The sequence below is a fragment of the Carassius carassius genome, chromosome 23, assembly GCF_963082965.1.
Source record: "Carassius carassius chromosome 23, fCarCar2.1, whole genome shotgun sequence".
Classification (NCBI taxonomy): Eukaryota; Metazoa; Chordata; class Actinopteri; order Cypriniformes; family Cyprinidae; genus Carassius; species Carassius carassius.
Genome location: NC_081777.1, coordinates 31,674,766 through 31,691,876, shown reverse-complemented (window position 1 = coordinate 31,691,876; position 17,111 = coordinate 31,674,766). Strand labels below are relative to the sequence as shown.

At 32.7% G+C, this 17,111-nt stretch overlaps 1 protein-coding gene across 1 annotated transcript in view; it reads left to right on the top strand.

Moving 5' to 3' along the window:
• The window catches only part of lrch3 (leucine-rich repeats and calponin homology (CH) domain containing 3), a 28,659-nt gene extending 28,329 nt beyond the window's left edge, over positions 1–330 (top strand). The window contains exon 21 of the mRNA XM_059506964.1: positions 1–330. This exon is cut by the window's left edge and continues 262 nt beyond it. The gene's annotated coding sequence lies outside the window, so the exon portion shown is untranslated.
• The last annotated feature ends 16,781 nt before the right edge of the window (positions 331–17,111 follow it).

Genomic DNA, 17,111 nt, shown 5'->3' with positions numbered 1-17,111 from the left:
TGTGAACACACACACACACACACTCTTCACACCCCGACCAGCCTCAGACAACAGAGAAGAGACGACTGACCAACAGACATGTCCATGACTGCTATGAAGCTAGATTTCATTTTAACAGTTAGTTTTACACTTTATTATCTCTATTATGGGTGGTGTTTATTCTTATTTTGTAATATTATTATTATTATTATTATTATTATTATTATTGAGCTGGCCAAAACTACCCAAGCTTGCGTATCTGAGAGTTACATTGGCTGGTGTTTAAATCTCACAAAACCTGGTGGTCACATTTCAACCTGAAATAAAATTAAGATATTATACTTGCAGAAATTGAAAGACATTTTTAGGGCCTTTAAGATTTTTGTGACATTATTTTCATGACGTGAAAAACATGCTCTCATTGCAAAAAACAAAATAAATTATCACAATGCAGAAATGTAATGCAAAGGAAATTCTGCATTTTAAATATATATAAATGCAGAATTTACTTTGCATTATAAATTTAGTTTTTTGCATTATATAAAGTATTGAATACAGTACAGTATATTACAGTAATGAGCATAACTATTGATTAATGAGAATTGCAAAAAAAAAAAACCCAAAAAATTATCCAAATGCATCATACTAATAAGCATTATTTTTCATGAAAATGGTGTCATAATGCAAAAAAAAATCAAATCTTAACGAAATACAAGCAAAGAAAAAATTAGCTTCATGCAGTCTTTTTATCTTTTATTTTAGGTGAAGTGTGGTGTGTTTTGGTGAGACTCGATCATGAGCGTTTAAATAGCAGCATGTCACTGACTGAAAGACACTAATTCACACTAATTCTGTCACGAGTTTTAGTCTGTAGCCACAGGGGACACTTTAAGTGCTGCAATTGCACCAGAACAAAACTTTAAACTTTAAGAGCTGCCTTGTAAAACTGAGAGGTATATTAGTGCTAGAACGAGGTTTAACATGATTGGCACAAAAAAAACAGATATATGTAAAGATGTTTGAAACCGTAAATGAATGAAACGCTTATTCTAGTTTAACTGATTTCTGTTATTTCTGTTGCTGTCATGTGTTTATATGTAACTGGTCTTGCATGCAAGGGATTCTGGGTGTTGGGAGTTTGGACTGAAATGGGACGGCAGTGTAAAAGTTTTTTTTTTTTTTATTGTATTTACCTTTTTTATTCAGATTGTTATGTTATCACCATTGCATGGCTTTGCTTATGATTTGTCTACCAATACAACACACATCTAATCCATTGTTTAGAGGTGTGTGTGTGTGTGTGTGTGTGTGTGTGTGTGAGAGAGAGACAGAGCCTGAGAAGCACAGATGTCTTTCCAGAGACAGTTCCACACAGTTACTGAAAGCTTGGCCAGGTCATTTCACAAATGTGTATATATATTAAATGTATGCATTTAGCTGACGCTTTAATCCAAAGCGATTTACAGTGCATTCAGGCTATCAATTTTTACATATCATGTGTTCCCGGGGAATCGAACCCTCAACCTTGCGCTTAATGGCGCACTGCTCTACCAATTGAGCTACAGGAACACTATATATATATATATATTCATTTTTCATAACAATTAAGCACATTTTTACTGTAGAATCATGTATTTACATAATGAAAATTTTAAAACAAGTTTAGTTAATCGCATTATAATGTGAGAAAAAAAAAATTATTTAATTTTTTTGCATTAATGCTGTTTTTTTATTTAAATAAAAAAGATAATACTTTTTTTCATTATAATGGCGACAATTTTTTGTTTTTACATTTTCTCTGCATTATAATGCTAAGAAAAATATTATTTAAAATAAAAAAAACATTTAAACATTTATTTTAAATAACTGTCTTTGCATAATAATTATATAGTAAGGTAAAAACAAAAAAAAACATGTTTTAAACATGAGTTCATTATATTGCTGTGAAGAGCTAGTCTTTGTTTGAATCAAGACCTCTCCACGTGTATAACGCAAAGAAAATAAACCTGTTTTTAAATGTTATTTTTTACTTTTTTATATTAGTATTAAATATTAGTTCTTATTTTTCATATTTTCATCATCGTATAAGATTTTTAATCAATTGTAAAACCTTTTGCAAAAATGTGCTTATTTGTTACGATAAAAAAAAAAATAATAATTAAAATCTACTTTTTCTTTATGCAAAATATTATTTTTAAATGTTTCTAGTTTTTATGTTGAAACATGACTTGGATATGTTTTCATGAGATTCACCCACAGGGTCATGAAGATAACAAAAAAGCAGCTTTTATCAAACTTCCTCATCTGTAATATTACAAAAACTAAAATACAGAAAACTGAATCATTAAGTTTACTATTTTAACTTGCTTTTTTAGAGACTGATGAGTTTTTAAAAGGGATGTTCCAAGCGGTAGAAAGATCTATTGCGGAAGGTTTTGTATAGTTGTTCTAGAGTGTTTTTCTCTATGAATGAGTTCTTTGACTAGGGTTATTTCCCCAGCACAGATCATGTGGTTTCTTCTGCAGGGTTTGTCTCTGCGTGTCTGTACAGTAAATAAAACACATTCCATACGTTTACAAGTATGAACCACTGTCCACCTGAAACACGAGCACCTACTGTGTGCTTTCAGACGTTTGCCCGAACATGAGCTGCGTATTTTCACTGCCGTTTAGTTTCTGAACACTTCTCCCTGCAGAACATTTTGTAAAGTTTTTACTTTGGAATAAAGATGGTCTGAACATTTGCATTTGTGAGATACATGAATAAAATTTATTTGCACACTTCTGATTTGGATGCAACAGTGAGATTTGTATAATAACACATTTTGATCAGCGTCCCATGCAGATGATTTCCTAAAGCTGTGCTAGTTCTCCTCATCTCCTGCTTCAGTCTCTTTATTCTCATGCAATAGTTTATAAGCAAATCAGCATTTCATCCTAAAAATATGCTTGCATGAATACAAAAGTTTTATAATTCTTGACTAGATTCTGTACTCTGGTTAGATTGCTGGACGTTTTATACCTTTCGTGGTAAAAGAGCAGCATCTGAAGAGCGTTTTGATGTCTTTGTCACTAAACAGGTGTGTTGGTTGTATTCAATCTGCACTGAGCTTTGTAAATGGTATTTTATGCTTTTTATACAATGTTATATTGACATGCATGAAGTTGTAATTTCCAGCAGCTGAAGGACTGAATATCTTCAGAAGATAATGGTGAGTATTTAGAGTTAACACACAACTCCTCTGCACTCATTCCTGAGTTCTGTCACCATGGCAACACCAGAGCTGTCACTCAACACATGAGAAACAATGTAACAGGTGTTACTCATTTAAAAGAGTAACTCCGATATGAAAAACAACCATCATTTCTGTATATATTCTCTTACATAAAAGCATGTGTTTGTTAACAGCGATTATATTTATATTAATTTGACATCAAACAAAGAAATAGACAAAAATACATAATATAATAACATGTTGATTTTTTTTATGAGTAGTTTGATAAATTGAAAAAGGTGGGGAAAAAAGTAAAAATAAAAAAATATATATATTAATATATATACTTCCAAAAACATATTGCTGTTAATGTGTATTATGGGATATTTGATGGCTTTTTAGTCATTATAAATAATTCTGAAATGGCAGAGTAGGGGGGGGGGGCACCATGATTAATTTTTTTTTTTTACAACCTGATATTTCTGAATATTTCTCTCTATATATATATGTATAACCTTAAAATAACAATATTCACTCAGCAATTGCTAATAAATATCAAAAAGGCCTATATAATAAAGATAAGACATGGTATTCTTTAAAAAAAATAAAATCTACAGATTTTAATTTTTGGACATTTAAGTCCAAACTTGTGTTTATTATAAGTAGTTTCATCATCTTTGCCAGTAGCCTAGTTATCGAATGCAAATAAAATTATATGAGCTATCCATATGTTAATAATGCTTTCAATCCTTTACTAATAGACTTTTTGTTACTTGTGTAATATTCTCATTCAGGTCAATATCATAAAATCCAACCTTTTCTTCTTCTTTTGGAATTGAATGCTTGAAAACAACATTTGTCATCTTAGATATATTACAAAAACACAGCAACAGTCCAGAGAAGGTGCCAAGTCCTTTAGAAAAGCTGTTGTTTTATTCCTTTTGAGTTTGTCGAGAACTCCACAATGCTTTTCATTTCAAGTTTGAATCTTAAGAAAAAAAAGAGTTTTGCATTTAGAAAATTTACATTTATGTATACTATTTAGCTTGCAGGAAAATAAGATTGATTAAATTCGTATCACCTTTTGCACGTTAATAGATACCAAAAATTACATATCTAAAACAAAACTCAAAATTAGGATTCACATTTTGAAATAAATCAAGCATGTAAAACTAAAATGATGTTGTGTAAGAGCAATTCCAGAATAAGTGTAAAGACTAGGTTTCAACCGAGAGAACAGTCGTTATTAATATCATTTTTAGTCTTTTAAGAAAGCACTTATCTGGGTAAAATCTGTGAATCAACTTAAATGCAGTTTCTCTCATTTTGTAGTAATAAAGTGTTTGTGAGCTAAAGACCAAACTTTCTTTCAGGGAAAATCAATTACAAAACCATTCCAAATAAGAGATTACATGAGGTACAGAAATAGACTGCAACTGAAACAAAATTAAACCAGTTCATTTTATTTTTTTAAATGGTGTTGTAATATCACGTGTGTCCGGCAGAGGTCAGAAGAGTCCTTCAGATGAGCTTGTTCTGAATCTGCACCTGAAGGGCTTCATCAGTGATTATTGAGAACGATTACATTATTATGCCATTTCACAAGATGAATATGCACATTAGGAGTGGATTTGGGTTACTGTACTTCATCCGTCTTTGTTTTTGCTCCAAAGAAAAGCAATCTTTTTTCCCCAAATGTGATGCATGGCTTTATCGCTAATTATGAAATATGCAAATGGAGGCAGGCTCAATGACAACTGTTTTGAAAAATAGACTCCCTAAGGCCTTAATTGATTATATCACACAGGAGAGTGTTTCTATAGAGAACTGCAGAAAAATCAAACCTCGATTTCTTGGTGAGATTTATATTGTACAAGTGAAATAAGTTTGGAATTTGATTCAAGTAGGATTAGGATTCAGATTAGGAATTTGATTCAAGTAGGACTTTTACTTTCCTGTGATTACTTTTTTTTCTGTTGGCACATGACATGTTGAATAGCTTGTGCTTTTATAAATGAAAGAAAGGTCTGATAATAAGCTGTATTTGAATGCAATTAAGTCACCTTGGATAAAGGTGTCTGTTAGTTGCATATATGAAACAAATAATTAGCTTCAAAACATTGTTTGGTTAAATATGAGACTGTTTTCTGATGTCTATACCAGACATTAATGGTTGTCATAATGCCTTTTGGGATTGCTTTCTCTGTGAGCTGCACAGCCTTAAAAGAACATGTTTATGAGCATTAACTTTTGCAATGCTTTAAAAGCGGTCTGTGATGAAGTGGATGCTGGAGATGTTCTCATGCAATTGTCACTAACTGAATACAAAATCACAGTTAAAAAAAAAGTGTGCACACATCAAACTGCATTGACTCTCTTTGTTTCTCTCTCTTTCATCAGACTTGTTGAAGAGAAAAGATGGGAAAGAAAAAAACATTTTTTTCTTCACATGTGCTTCAGACAATAGAGACTGAAGCTGAAATCAGAATTACGGCCACAATTATACAGTTTTTTATCAGTAAGGAGAGTAGGGTACATATCATTTATGTTAACCAACATTTTATATTACCACATTCTGTTCAAGTCACTATATACACTTATTTTATTTTTTTCTCTACATTAAAGATGTATTTGAATTGCATTAAACATTTCCATCAATTTGGGTTACACAGTTTTGGCAAATAAACGAATAAACTTAATGTGATGCATATTTGTCAGATGTACTAATAAACTAAATGTGGTTTAAATGCACAATTACCAGGTTTATACATTTATACATCAATAAATCCAATGTGAAAATGAATATTTAAATCAAATAAATTGCTGAAATTGCATATATGTAGGACTGACAAATATGCATCACGTTAAGTTTATTAGTTAAAAAAATGTCAAATGGATGGAAATGTTATATGCACGTCAAATAGATAAAAGTTAGGCAATAATATTTTGTTGCAAAAATTTTTTTTCCTAAACTATTTCTTATTTTAACCAACTATGTTGCAATGCATATTATTTATTAATCCAGTGAATTAAATATCGAGTTCATGATTTCATTCATGAAACAGCTGGTAAATCACATCAGTTCTGAACACAGGCTTTCTGGGGTTTGATCCTCAGACCGTAGGGTTTGCAGCTCACAATCAGCATCCCACGCTGTGTTTGCATGAGGAAACAGTGTCAGTGCTTTCACTCTATACGACTAACATTAGACGTAGTGTACTGTATGTGCTGTCTCCGCATCAAAGTGGCGACGTGGCAAAGTCTGTGAATATCATTTGAGAAATGAAGATTTATTTGCTGACATTTGTGAACCGACCGTCTGGATAAAGTGTTCTGCTCTTTAATTTCTAGAGCAATGCAGAAAAGGCATGTAAGTTACACAGCTTGATGTCGTAGGAGAAACTTTAGGCTCCAGAAAGAACTTTTTATTTACAGTGACTTTTGTTCCAGTGTTTTTTTTTTTGTCATTTAAAATGTCAAATTATATATATTTTTTATTTTTATTAATATATTTATATTTTAGTAGTTTTATTGTGTTTTTGTCATTTTAAGTAGGTTTTTTTAAATATTTTATTTTATTATTAAGTTTATTCAGATAGGGACAGATACAAATGACATACATTATGCATGTATCATAATGTTTTTACCTAAAGATAATTTACAACACTTGTCCCTTGTAGAGCTTTTTTGATAAAAAAATATACAGTTTAACATTAATAAAAGAACGGGAAAGAAAAAGGATAAAAATGGAAAATAATAAAGAAGGACTAAACGTATACAGAAAGAGCAAAATCAAAAGACTAAATATGAGAGCAACATTGTTCCTGAATTAACCACAGTTTGATTTTTTTTTGAAGGTGGCTAATGTCGGGATGCATTTCAGATGATCATTTTATTTCATTTAATGTTTATTTTATTTTCAAATAAAAATCTATATATTCTACAATTTTCATAGTCATGAAAATAAAGAAAACTCTTTGAATGAGAAGGTGTGTCCAAACTTTTGGTCTGTACTGTATATATTTTTACTTTCAGTTTCAGGTGTTGTTTTGTGTTTCTCAGTAGTTTTGCTCTAGAGCTGATATTTTACATTTGACCCAACACTTCATTTGTTTATGAATGAAGACACTTCCCACAAGAAATCCATGATTGATTAGATTAGAATATCATTATTGGTGCTTTTCACCTTTTTGGAAAAATATGTGCATTTATATAGTCAGGCAATTATCATCTCAATTCAAGTAGACTATTTAGGATCTGATTACATTTTAAATTGAATTCTTAAACAACTAACATTATCAAATTAACTTGCATGTGGGTTGCAAGCTGTTTTACTGTAAATAATATTGTTTGTGATTTTTGAGAATGAGTCACACAACCCCTCCCTGGTATCATCTGATTTATCATAATGCTGAAATGATAGATGACAGATTTGATTCATTTCTGTGAATCAGTTCAAAGGTTATTTTCATAGAATTCACCCAAAACTGATTCAGTGATTTACTATAAATGCTCCAGTGTGTTATGATGCCTTTTATCCAGTATTACGTTGTTTTATTGAAATAAATAAATAAATTATATAACAGTTGTTTAGTATTATTAATGGTTTTATATACAATTGTTCAAAAGTTTGTGGTTGGAAAGAAGGCTCTTATGCCTAGCAGTGCTTCATTTATCTGATCAAATATATAGTAAAGATCTGAAATATTACAATGTAAAATAAAAAATATTTACACAGAAAATAGCTCATGTAATTAATGATCAAAACGGAATTTTCTTTGAATTCTGAAAAAGTACCACGGTTTTACAAATAATAAAAATTGCTTTTTCTATGGAAGGCTGTTTCTGCCACAGAATAAAATAATTAAAAATAATTAATTTACTTCTTCTCAGATTTGCAAGATATAAACTTGGAATTTTGAGAAAAAAAGTCAGAATTGCATGATTCATTTCTTTTAATCCCGTGGCAAAAACAAGCCTCCATAGTTTTCAACAATGATCATTTTTTTCTTCATATCAGTTTATTTGTCCCTAAATGTATATACCCAACGTGTTAATGTAACTACTTTGAGTAGCTTGTAGTTTAAAGGTGAAGGGTGTCATTTCTGTGCGGCTGATATCACCCAAAAAAAAAAAACGTTCAAAAATAATTGTTTTCAGACAGGTTTCCCGAACAGTCCTATATTAAACTCCATGTCATTGTTTGAGGTGAATTGACTTCTAATTGTCTCATTGTCACATTAAACTATGCATAGCCAGTAGTTTGGCAAGATTCAGTTTTAAAGTGTTTGCTCTGACACTGTGAACATATTAAAATCTAGCTTTAAGCATAACTCTGGTTGAAATGTTAAACTCTTATAAAAACTCAAGGTGTTTCACCTCTGCTGCTTTAAACTGACCTTAATTTGATGCTGTGTGCAAATGAATGCTAATGGTCATGAATATGCACTCTTTTATTCATGCAGCACCTGCTGTGCTTTAAAGCCTCATCTCATTGGCTTCTTCAAGGTATTCACAGCACAATTACATGGTCTTGGTATGTTTTGAGTCTCATGGTGTCGTAATGACAGTGAGCAGAGCTGTTAATAAATGCTGTTCCACACTGTTTTCAACATTGATAATAATCAGAAATGTTTCTTGAGCAGCAAATCATCATATCTTCATGATTTCTGAAGATCATGTGACACTGAAGACTGGAGGAATGATGCTGAAAATACAGCGGAGCATCACATAAATACATTACATTTTAACACAGATTCACATAGAAAACAGTTTTTTGAAATTATAATAATATTTCATTATTTTGCTGTAATATTTCTTAGCTATATCACTCTGTTTTACTGTGCTGTATACATTTATAAGTGTAATAGTATTTTATTCTAGAATGCAGCAATGACTGAATGCTGGGTCATTATGCTGTCATCTGTCATGTGTGTGTTTGATATATATATCACCTTTAATAACAACATTGATCAAGTTGCACTGATGTGACAGGGTCATGTGACATGAAATAATGGCAGCCGGCTGACCTTTGCGCTGGAAATTTAGAACCAATTATATTAATGAACGACAGCAGTGTTTCAGAGCGCAGTCTTTATTTCAAAGCATTTATTGACAACGAATCTTGTTTTGTTTCAAGTCACACGATTGACATTACGACACATACATCTGTCTTCCGCAGCGTTAGTGAAGCCATCTGGTTGAGGCATTAGCCTTTGTGCCTCTGTGCAGATGTTGGAGAGAGATTTCAGGACTTGTTTCTAAAGACTCGGGGAGAGAAGAGTTTAGATAAGCATGTTAAAGTGAAGCACATCAGTCGCGGCATTCATCTGTCCAACATCACATTTCAAATTCAGTCCTATGTGCATTAAATAACTGATTAAGAAAATCATAACATGCAGTAGCTGCTTTTTTGACAAGTGTTTCAGCAATAACACACTTATTCTATCATTCATCTATTCATCTGTGAAACCTGAAAATTAAAATGTATGACAGTTTCCACAATAATATTCAGCAGCACAACTGTTTTTAAAATCGAAGATAATCCGAAATCAATTTTGAATTAGAATGATTTCTGAAGATCATGTGACACTGAAGACTGGAGGAATGATGCTGAAAATACAGCGGAGCATCACAGAAATAAATTACACTTTAACAGAGATTCACATAGAAAGCAGCTGTTTTACATTAGAATAATATTTCACAATATTTCAGATTTTACCGTATTTTTAATCAAATATATGTAACAGTAGTGAGCAAAAGATATTATTTTCAAACATTTTTAACAAATCTTTACGGTCCCCAACATTTTAATAGTAGTGGGAAAATTTTTTTATTCTTTATTCACACACATTTTCATTAAGTAAAGTGCATGTTTTAAAAGTAATGTACTATTAATGTATGCATTATGTTTATGCAATGATGAATGAATGAATGAATGAAAAAATAACACAATTAAATCTTTCTATCTGTCTGTCTGTCTATCTTACGCGTGCGCGCGCACACACACATATATGTGTGTGTGTGTGTGTGTGTGTGTGTGTGTGTGTGTGTGTGTGTGTGTGTGTATACAGTATACAATATACAGTATACTACATATATAGGCCTATATTGCTAGGAAAGTGTCTACTTTAATGTTTCAGATGAAAGATAGATAGATAGATAGATAGATAGATAGATAGATAGATAGATAGATAGATAGATAGATAGATAGATAGATAGATAGATAGATAGATAGATAGATAGATAGATAGAATGAAATAAACAATTGAGGTCTACGCTATTAATTTCTAATAATAAAACTAAACCTGTGTGTTTTGCCAATATTTCACTTCATACGTGACTAAATATTCCCACAAGGGTACCCAGGGCCCGAGGCGGGGGGGGGGGGGGGGGGCCTTAGAAGTCAGTTTTCTATACATACATATACATGCACTAACCTTTGTATAGCATTTATGTACAAATAAAAAGTTTCTGTGCAAAACTAAACAAAAAAAAAAACATAAAAAACAAGTCATTTTCATGCTGTGAAGGGCCCCACCCCCCCTCTCGAGTCAATGTAAATGGTACGACCCGCAGTTCAGGTGCTTCTGCTGCGGCTCTGCGGTGAATCAGGAGCTGGAGGTAGCAGTGATATGAACTAGGAAGACAGGGGAAGAGTCATGTCTTTCCTTAAGAAAGGAAAATCAGGGGCTCAAAAACGAAACGAAAAGAAGATTAAAAAGAGAAAGGCAAATGGGGGCAAGCAGTTGCTCACTCAGTTTTTTGAAAAGTAAGGTGAGCTCCAAATGCATCATCGAGCATTGACATTGTTTTAACATAACAATGTTTACATGAAAACACTTTATATTTCCCTCCATTGTCAAAATCTAACACCCGCGAAAACACAGATCGTTAGCGCTTATTTTACCGCATTGTTATGCAAATTAGCTCGCGCACGCTCGTACATTAAGCACAGGATTGTTCTCAGTTTAATGCACATCTTAATGATTGAAAATGACTCATTTTAAAACGTAATTCAAAGACTGAATGTCTAGTTTGGCGGCTAGTGTACCCTGTGATTCTGTAGTCTGCATTTATTTTAAACAGACAAATAATCAGCAATTAACTTGTACTTAGCCTACACTTTAAAAAAGGTATTGTGACAATAAAGGATATTTTAGCAACCATTTGAAGCCATATATTTCAGTTTCAGACCCTGCAGCAGCATGGCCAGGTGAAAGCAGTGACAGTGAGACAAGTTGAGCTTTTAGCGAAATTGCCTGTTTTAACACTTAGTAATTAGTAATTAAGTGTTAAGAGGAAATAAGTACCCAAAATGGGTACATTGCTATTGTACACATTTAAACTTTAAAGGGATAGTTCACCCAAAAATTCTGTCATCATTTACTCTCCCTCAAGTTCTTCCAAACCTGTATGATTTCCTTTCTTCTGCTAAACACAAAAGAAGATATTTTAATGAAGGTTCGTAATTAAACAGTTGCTGGTCCCCATTGACTTCAATAGTCTCCTACTATGGAAGTCAGTGGGGTCCATCAGTCGGTTTGGCTACCGACTTCAAAATATCCCACCCATTGGTATCACTATGGTATTTGGTACGGGGCCCAGCAAGATGGTTTGTACCCAGGGCCCAAAATTTGGTGCCACGCCCCTGTGTGTATGTATGTGTGTATGTGAGGTAAAGTGCACACTGTTATATGAACAACAAAATTCTAAATGTTCATGATTATCTTTGAGATTTGCTGATATTCATGCCTGACAATATTTATTCATTCAAATGACTGCTGTTTAAACAGCCACTGTTCATGAGCCAAATTAATATTTGTCCAGCTCTGCCCAACAGAAAGCCCCTATTTAGAAATATTCTGCATGCTATTTCCATAATTCATGCTTGTTTTTTTTTAGCATTGCTTATTCTACTTTTGTGTGAGGCAAATGGAAATGGACGGTAATAACGGGAGTGATCTGAATCATTCTCGTTCTCTTATTTTTCCAGCCTCAGAACTGATTAAAAAATGAATGTCCAGACCCAGTTCTGTCTCCACCGCTCTCACGGTTTCATTAACTGGGTCATGTAAAAAAAGATCAGCCCTCTTTCTTTGCATTCATTCAACTGGTGGTTCCCTATTTTTTAAAACAGACGCTCAAGTGTGTAGTATGCAGTGTATAACGTGCATAGTAGGGAAATATTTAGCATGCATGGGCTTAAGCATGGAATGGCTTAGTACTAAGGTATACTGTATAGTTTAAGGCATTAAAATAAAAGTTTCAGACAGTAGTGTGCGATATTGTGTAGTGTTTTACTGGCTGCATGTAATTGCATTCGTTTATCATCTCAGAAATATAAATGTATAGTGCTTGTGGATGAAGACATCACCAGAGAGTGACACAGCATTAATTTCCCCTAATAAGACATCACATGCAGTGTGAAGAGTCGAGTGTGTTTTTTCCAGGAGAGGATCTCAAACACACTGAAGGTCGACTGATTGATCCGGATCTAAGTATAAACATTGATTAAAAGCACAGAAAAACTTTCTTTCCCCACAGGCTATCGGAAACCTGGCCTCATTTGTCCTTCTATTGGTGCTTCATCCTCATCCAGGAGTCTGTCTGTCTGTCCATCCATCTGTAGAACTGAAACCTCAATTACTTTTACACAAACAGTAAGTTTAAAACTAGGGTAATGTTTGAAATGGCATGTTATCATGCTACTTATCAGTTTCCAGTATGAATACTGTGTGCATAGAAGGCCTATGCAAATTTCCCATATGCATGTAAAACACAGATAGTGTCCTTTATTAAATCTGCTAAAAACAACTCTCCAGAATGGCACACTACATGCAACTGCTTCTATACTGCAGTATGCAAACTGTTAATAAAATGTGAATTTTCTGTATGCATGGAATTACATGAAATCTAATGCTTTAATGTAAACTGGAGGTGATTATAGATAAAACACTTTTATATACATGTTACATTAAACTACAAACTACCGCTGTTAAGTAGCAAGTAAGCAGTACTTTAATCTTTCCGACGAGTTTCTGATCAAGTCGAATGAGTTCAACATCATCTTTATAGCGCTTTACAATACAGATTGTTTCAGAGCAGCTGCATAGAGGTCAGTTCTGCTGTAAAACAGTGTCATTATTCACTTAAATACAGTTTCAGTTTGGATTGAGTGCCATCATTTATATAAAGTTTATTAATTATGAAGCAAGTTACATTTATTTAATATGTAGCACATAATCATATCAGAAGTTAATTATTTGTGATCTTTTGAAAAACCAAGCTATTTTAGACTTGAAACCATTTCATTTACCACGGTAATTTTTTATTAAGATTTTTAAGAGAAAATCATGATTTAAAGGCTTAGTTCACCCAAATATTAAAATTATGTCATTAATAACTCACCCTCATGTCGTTCCAAACCCGTAAGACCTCCGTTTATCTTTGGAACACAGTTTAAGATATTTTAGATTTAGATTTAGAGCCGAGCAGAGCCAGATAACGAACAAAAGATTGTCTCGTTCTCGAGTCAGAATTGTGAGATATAAACTTGCAATTTTAAGTTATCAAGTTGAGTTATGAGGGGGGAAAAATCTGATATTTTCTTGTTTTGTATCTCACATTTCTGAATTTATAACTAAAACAAATATAGAAAAATGTCAGAATTGCAATTTTATATCTTGCGATTTAGACTTGCAATTTATTTATTTTTAAGTATATACCTCATGATTCTGATAAATAAATCATAATAAAAAGTAATTTGTAATTTAAATTTTTTTCCTTTAAAAAAAAAAATTATTATGCAGCAAAAACACATTTTCATACCAAGTTTCCATTAATACTAGTATTATAGCATTTTTACGTTATTGGTAGACCAACGTGATCTCATGAGAATACGTGTGTATTTTTACGTTAAATGTGGTTCTACCATACGTACATTTCCTTACGTTTTCATGAACATAAAAACGTACAACTTTTACGTATTTATAGCAGTAAAACGTACAAATACTTACGTGTTAGCAGCTAAAAAACGTAAATAATCTAACGTAAAGTGTGAATGTATATGCATTCCCATGTATTAATATTAAAATCGTGGCTTTAATGATTTAAATCTGTTGTATTTAATGGTCATATCAATACATGTTTTTATTGAATTTATTGAAAGCAGTTTACTCATCTACTTAATGCTGCAAACTCCTTTGGGGGATTACATAATGTTTTCTTCTATTCAATGACTGACAATACAACCATAGATACACAAAAGCACAGCATAAAACATCACATCCATTTTATTTGTTTGCTGTACTCCAGATCTTTAGAATCCAGATGTTTGCAAGGAACATATCCAAATTCAGCTCTTTATCAATCGATCTTCATCTTCATTCTCAGCAACAGCGACCGCCACAGTCAAAGCCCGCGCTCTTTATGATTCGAATTTGAAAATAGCGCCAGTGCGCCACCCTCGAGAAACGTTACGACATGGTTTACGGCACTGATATCGAAATCTCATTGGTTCTAACCTAATTCGTCACAGATTGCGACATGCCGTGTTTCAGTTGATAGACATTTGAAAGCCAGCGCGCCTTCACGGAGAGAAGACAGATACATAATTTCACGGATTAATAATTTAAATTCTGCTCTGTACCCTATAAAAACTTACCTCCAGAAAGGACTGCGAATGGAACTCATTATCATTTGAACTACTTTTGGTACCACTTTTGATATTTTCGCAAAAAATAAAAGATTAACGTTACATTTGCTTGTCTGTTATTTGTTTATTTATAACAGTAACGTTATGTAGTTTTAAGAAATGGTTATGGGTAGGTTTAGGTGTAGGATTAACGTTAGTGGCTCAAAATAACGTTTTAATGTTATATTTTTGCTAAAATTGTGTTTTATTATGTTTTATTCTTTTAACATTCTTTATAAAATGGGTAGGTTAAGGTTCGGGTGGGGTTTAGGGATCTTACATTTATAAAATATAATTATAAAAAGGGAAAATATACATAAATATAAAAAAAAAAAAATCAGATACGCATTGAAAAGCAGCTTCATTAGCAAATTTCTATGGATAAATGACTGGTCAGAGAACACGTTCTATCTGTACGTATTTGAGTTTTTTTTACGTAAATTTAGATGCGTATCGAACCTGTAATTACGTCCAGATAATACGTAAATGACACTGTAAATACGTAAAGGCAAATACGTATTGGACAGTTTTAATTTACGTCTAAATATGTACGTTTTGATTGTGAGATCAGGCTGGGTAGACGCACAAAAATCTTATGTACCTTTTTAACCCCAATTGTGCTGGACATTGCGTAATGAATTATAATAAATTTGTTACTTTTTATTTATTTATTTGAGTTTGATTAGCTTTCCAGTCCTAATCCTCCTTACATACTAAAATATTTTTCTGAAAAATGTAGAAACAATATGATATTATGAAAGCTCATAATAACAATTTTCAACATGACTTTTCACATAATATAATGCGTTAGTATATCAGAAATATATTATAAACACACTACAGCAATTTATAATGCAATCACTGTTCATAAAGTAACACCAGCACATAATGTATCAAATAACGCCAAGACATAGAAATGCAAAAAAAAAAAAAACTGTAGGAGACAGGTATTTGAATTATATACAGTGTTATTTCGGGCTGTTTTCAAATAAATAACAGGCTGATAACACTAGTTTTGACTCAGACTCATGATTGGCCACTGCTGGATTTAGTCACGTGATAAAGCATTTAAAACAACACACATGACAGACATTGTCAAAACTGTGGAGCAACAGCAGAGAAACACAACGAATCGCCTTTGCATCCCTGAACGCTATGAAGACAGTTGCTCTGTTTCTGACTGGACTTTTGGGCTTTGCACAAGGTGAGTGACTTTAATTAGCCATTGTTTTGAACTGCAGCATTTCTTTTTGTGCTGATTGATATTCGATCAATTTGATTTGATATCTATCTCCACACAGGCTGGCAGAACAACGAGTGACAAGCCTCTAAACTTAATCTCTCCTGCAGGTCAGTCAATATCTTCCATTGCTAGGTGAGTACTGCTTATTAATATGCATTAAACAACATATAATAAACTTCAAGGCATAAAATTCACAAGTTGTGTGCAGACATCCCACCCTGCTAAATCTCATTTCCGGGAGATGGCACTCTCCAGTATCAGTTTAAATGATTTAAATTAAATCATCATTTAAAAACCCAAGTTTGGTTTGGTTCATTCTGATGAATTCTGAACAGAAGGAGAAGCATTGAAAAAGCAAGTGCAAAAGCAAAAGCAGTCCAGGATTTGTCCAGGATCATATCTGTAAACCTGATGCATGTTTTCACACAGCTGGCGGTTTTACTGCTGTATAAATCCGTGTGTTACTACAAACTGTAATTGGACAACAAAAATCTAATCTAATCTAATAAGGTCTGTGTCCAGTACAGATGTTGATTCTGAAAATTCAGTATTCTCTCACAGTGATGATGAATATTCTCTCATGATCCTGTGAAATAAACGCAAGTCGAAAGCAAAACTGTGGCTGATCTTTGTGTTAAGTTCAAAAGTTGAAAATGTGTGTGTGTGCATGAGTTATTTACGCCAAGAATGAAAATAAATAAAGAAGTAAATTCTATAGTAGTACTCAGTTTATGCTGGCGTTAATATCAGCATCATAACATTAAGTAAAACCCTAATCAATTGGGGCATGGATAATTAACAATGTTGTTTTTTTCAGCTGTTTGTACACTGATTTATTATCGTCAGGTTTAGTACCTTGCATGGTGTTTTGTGAATGATCCAAGCTATGTTTTTATCATTGTGTACCCAGTATTGTGAGGACTCTGTTACTTAAAAAAAAAAGTATGAGCTCATAATGTAATACTTTTGACATATTGTG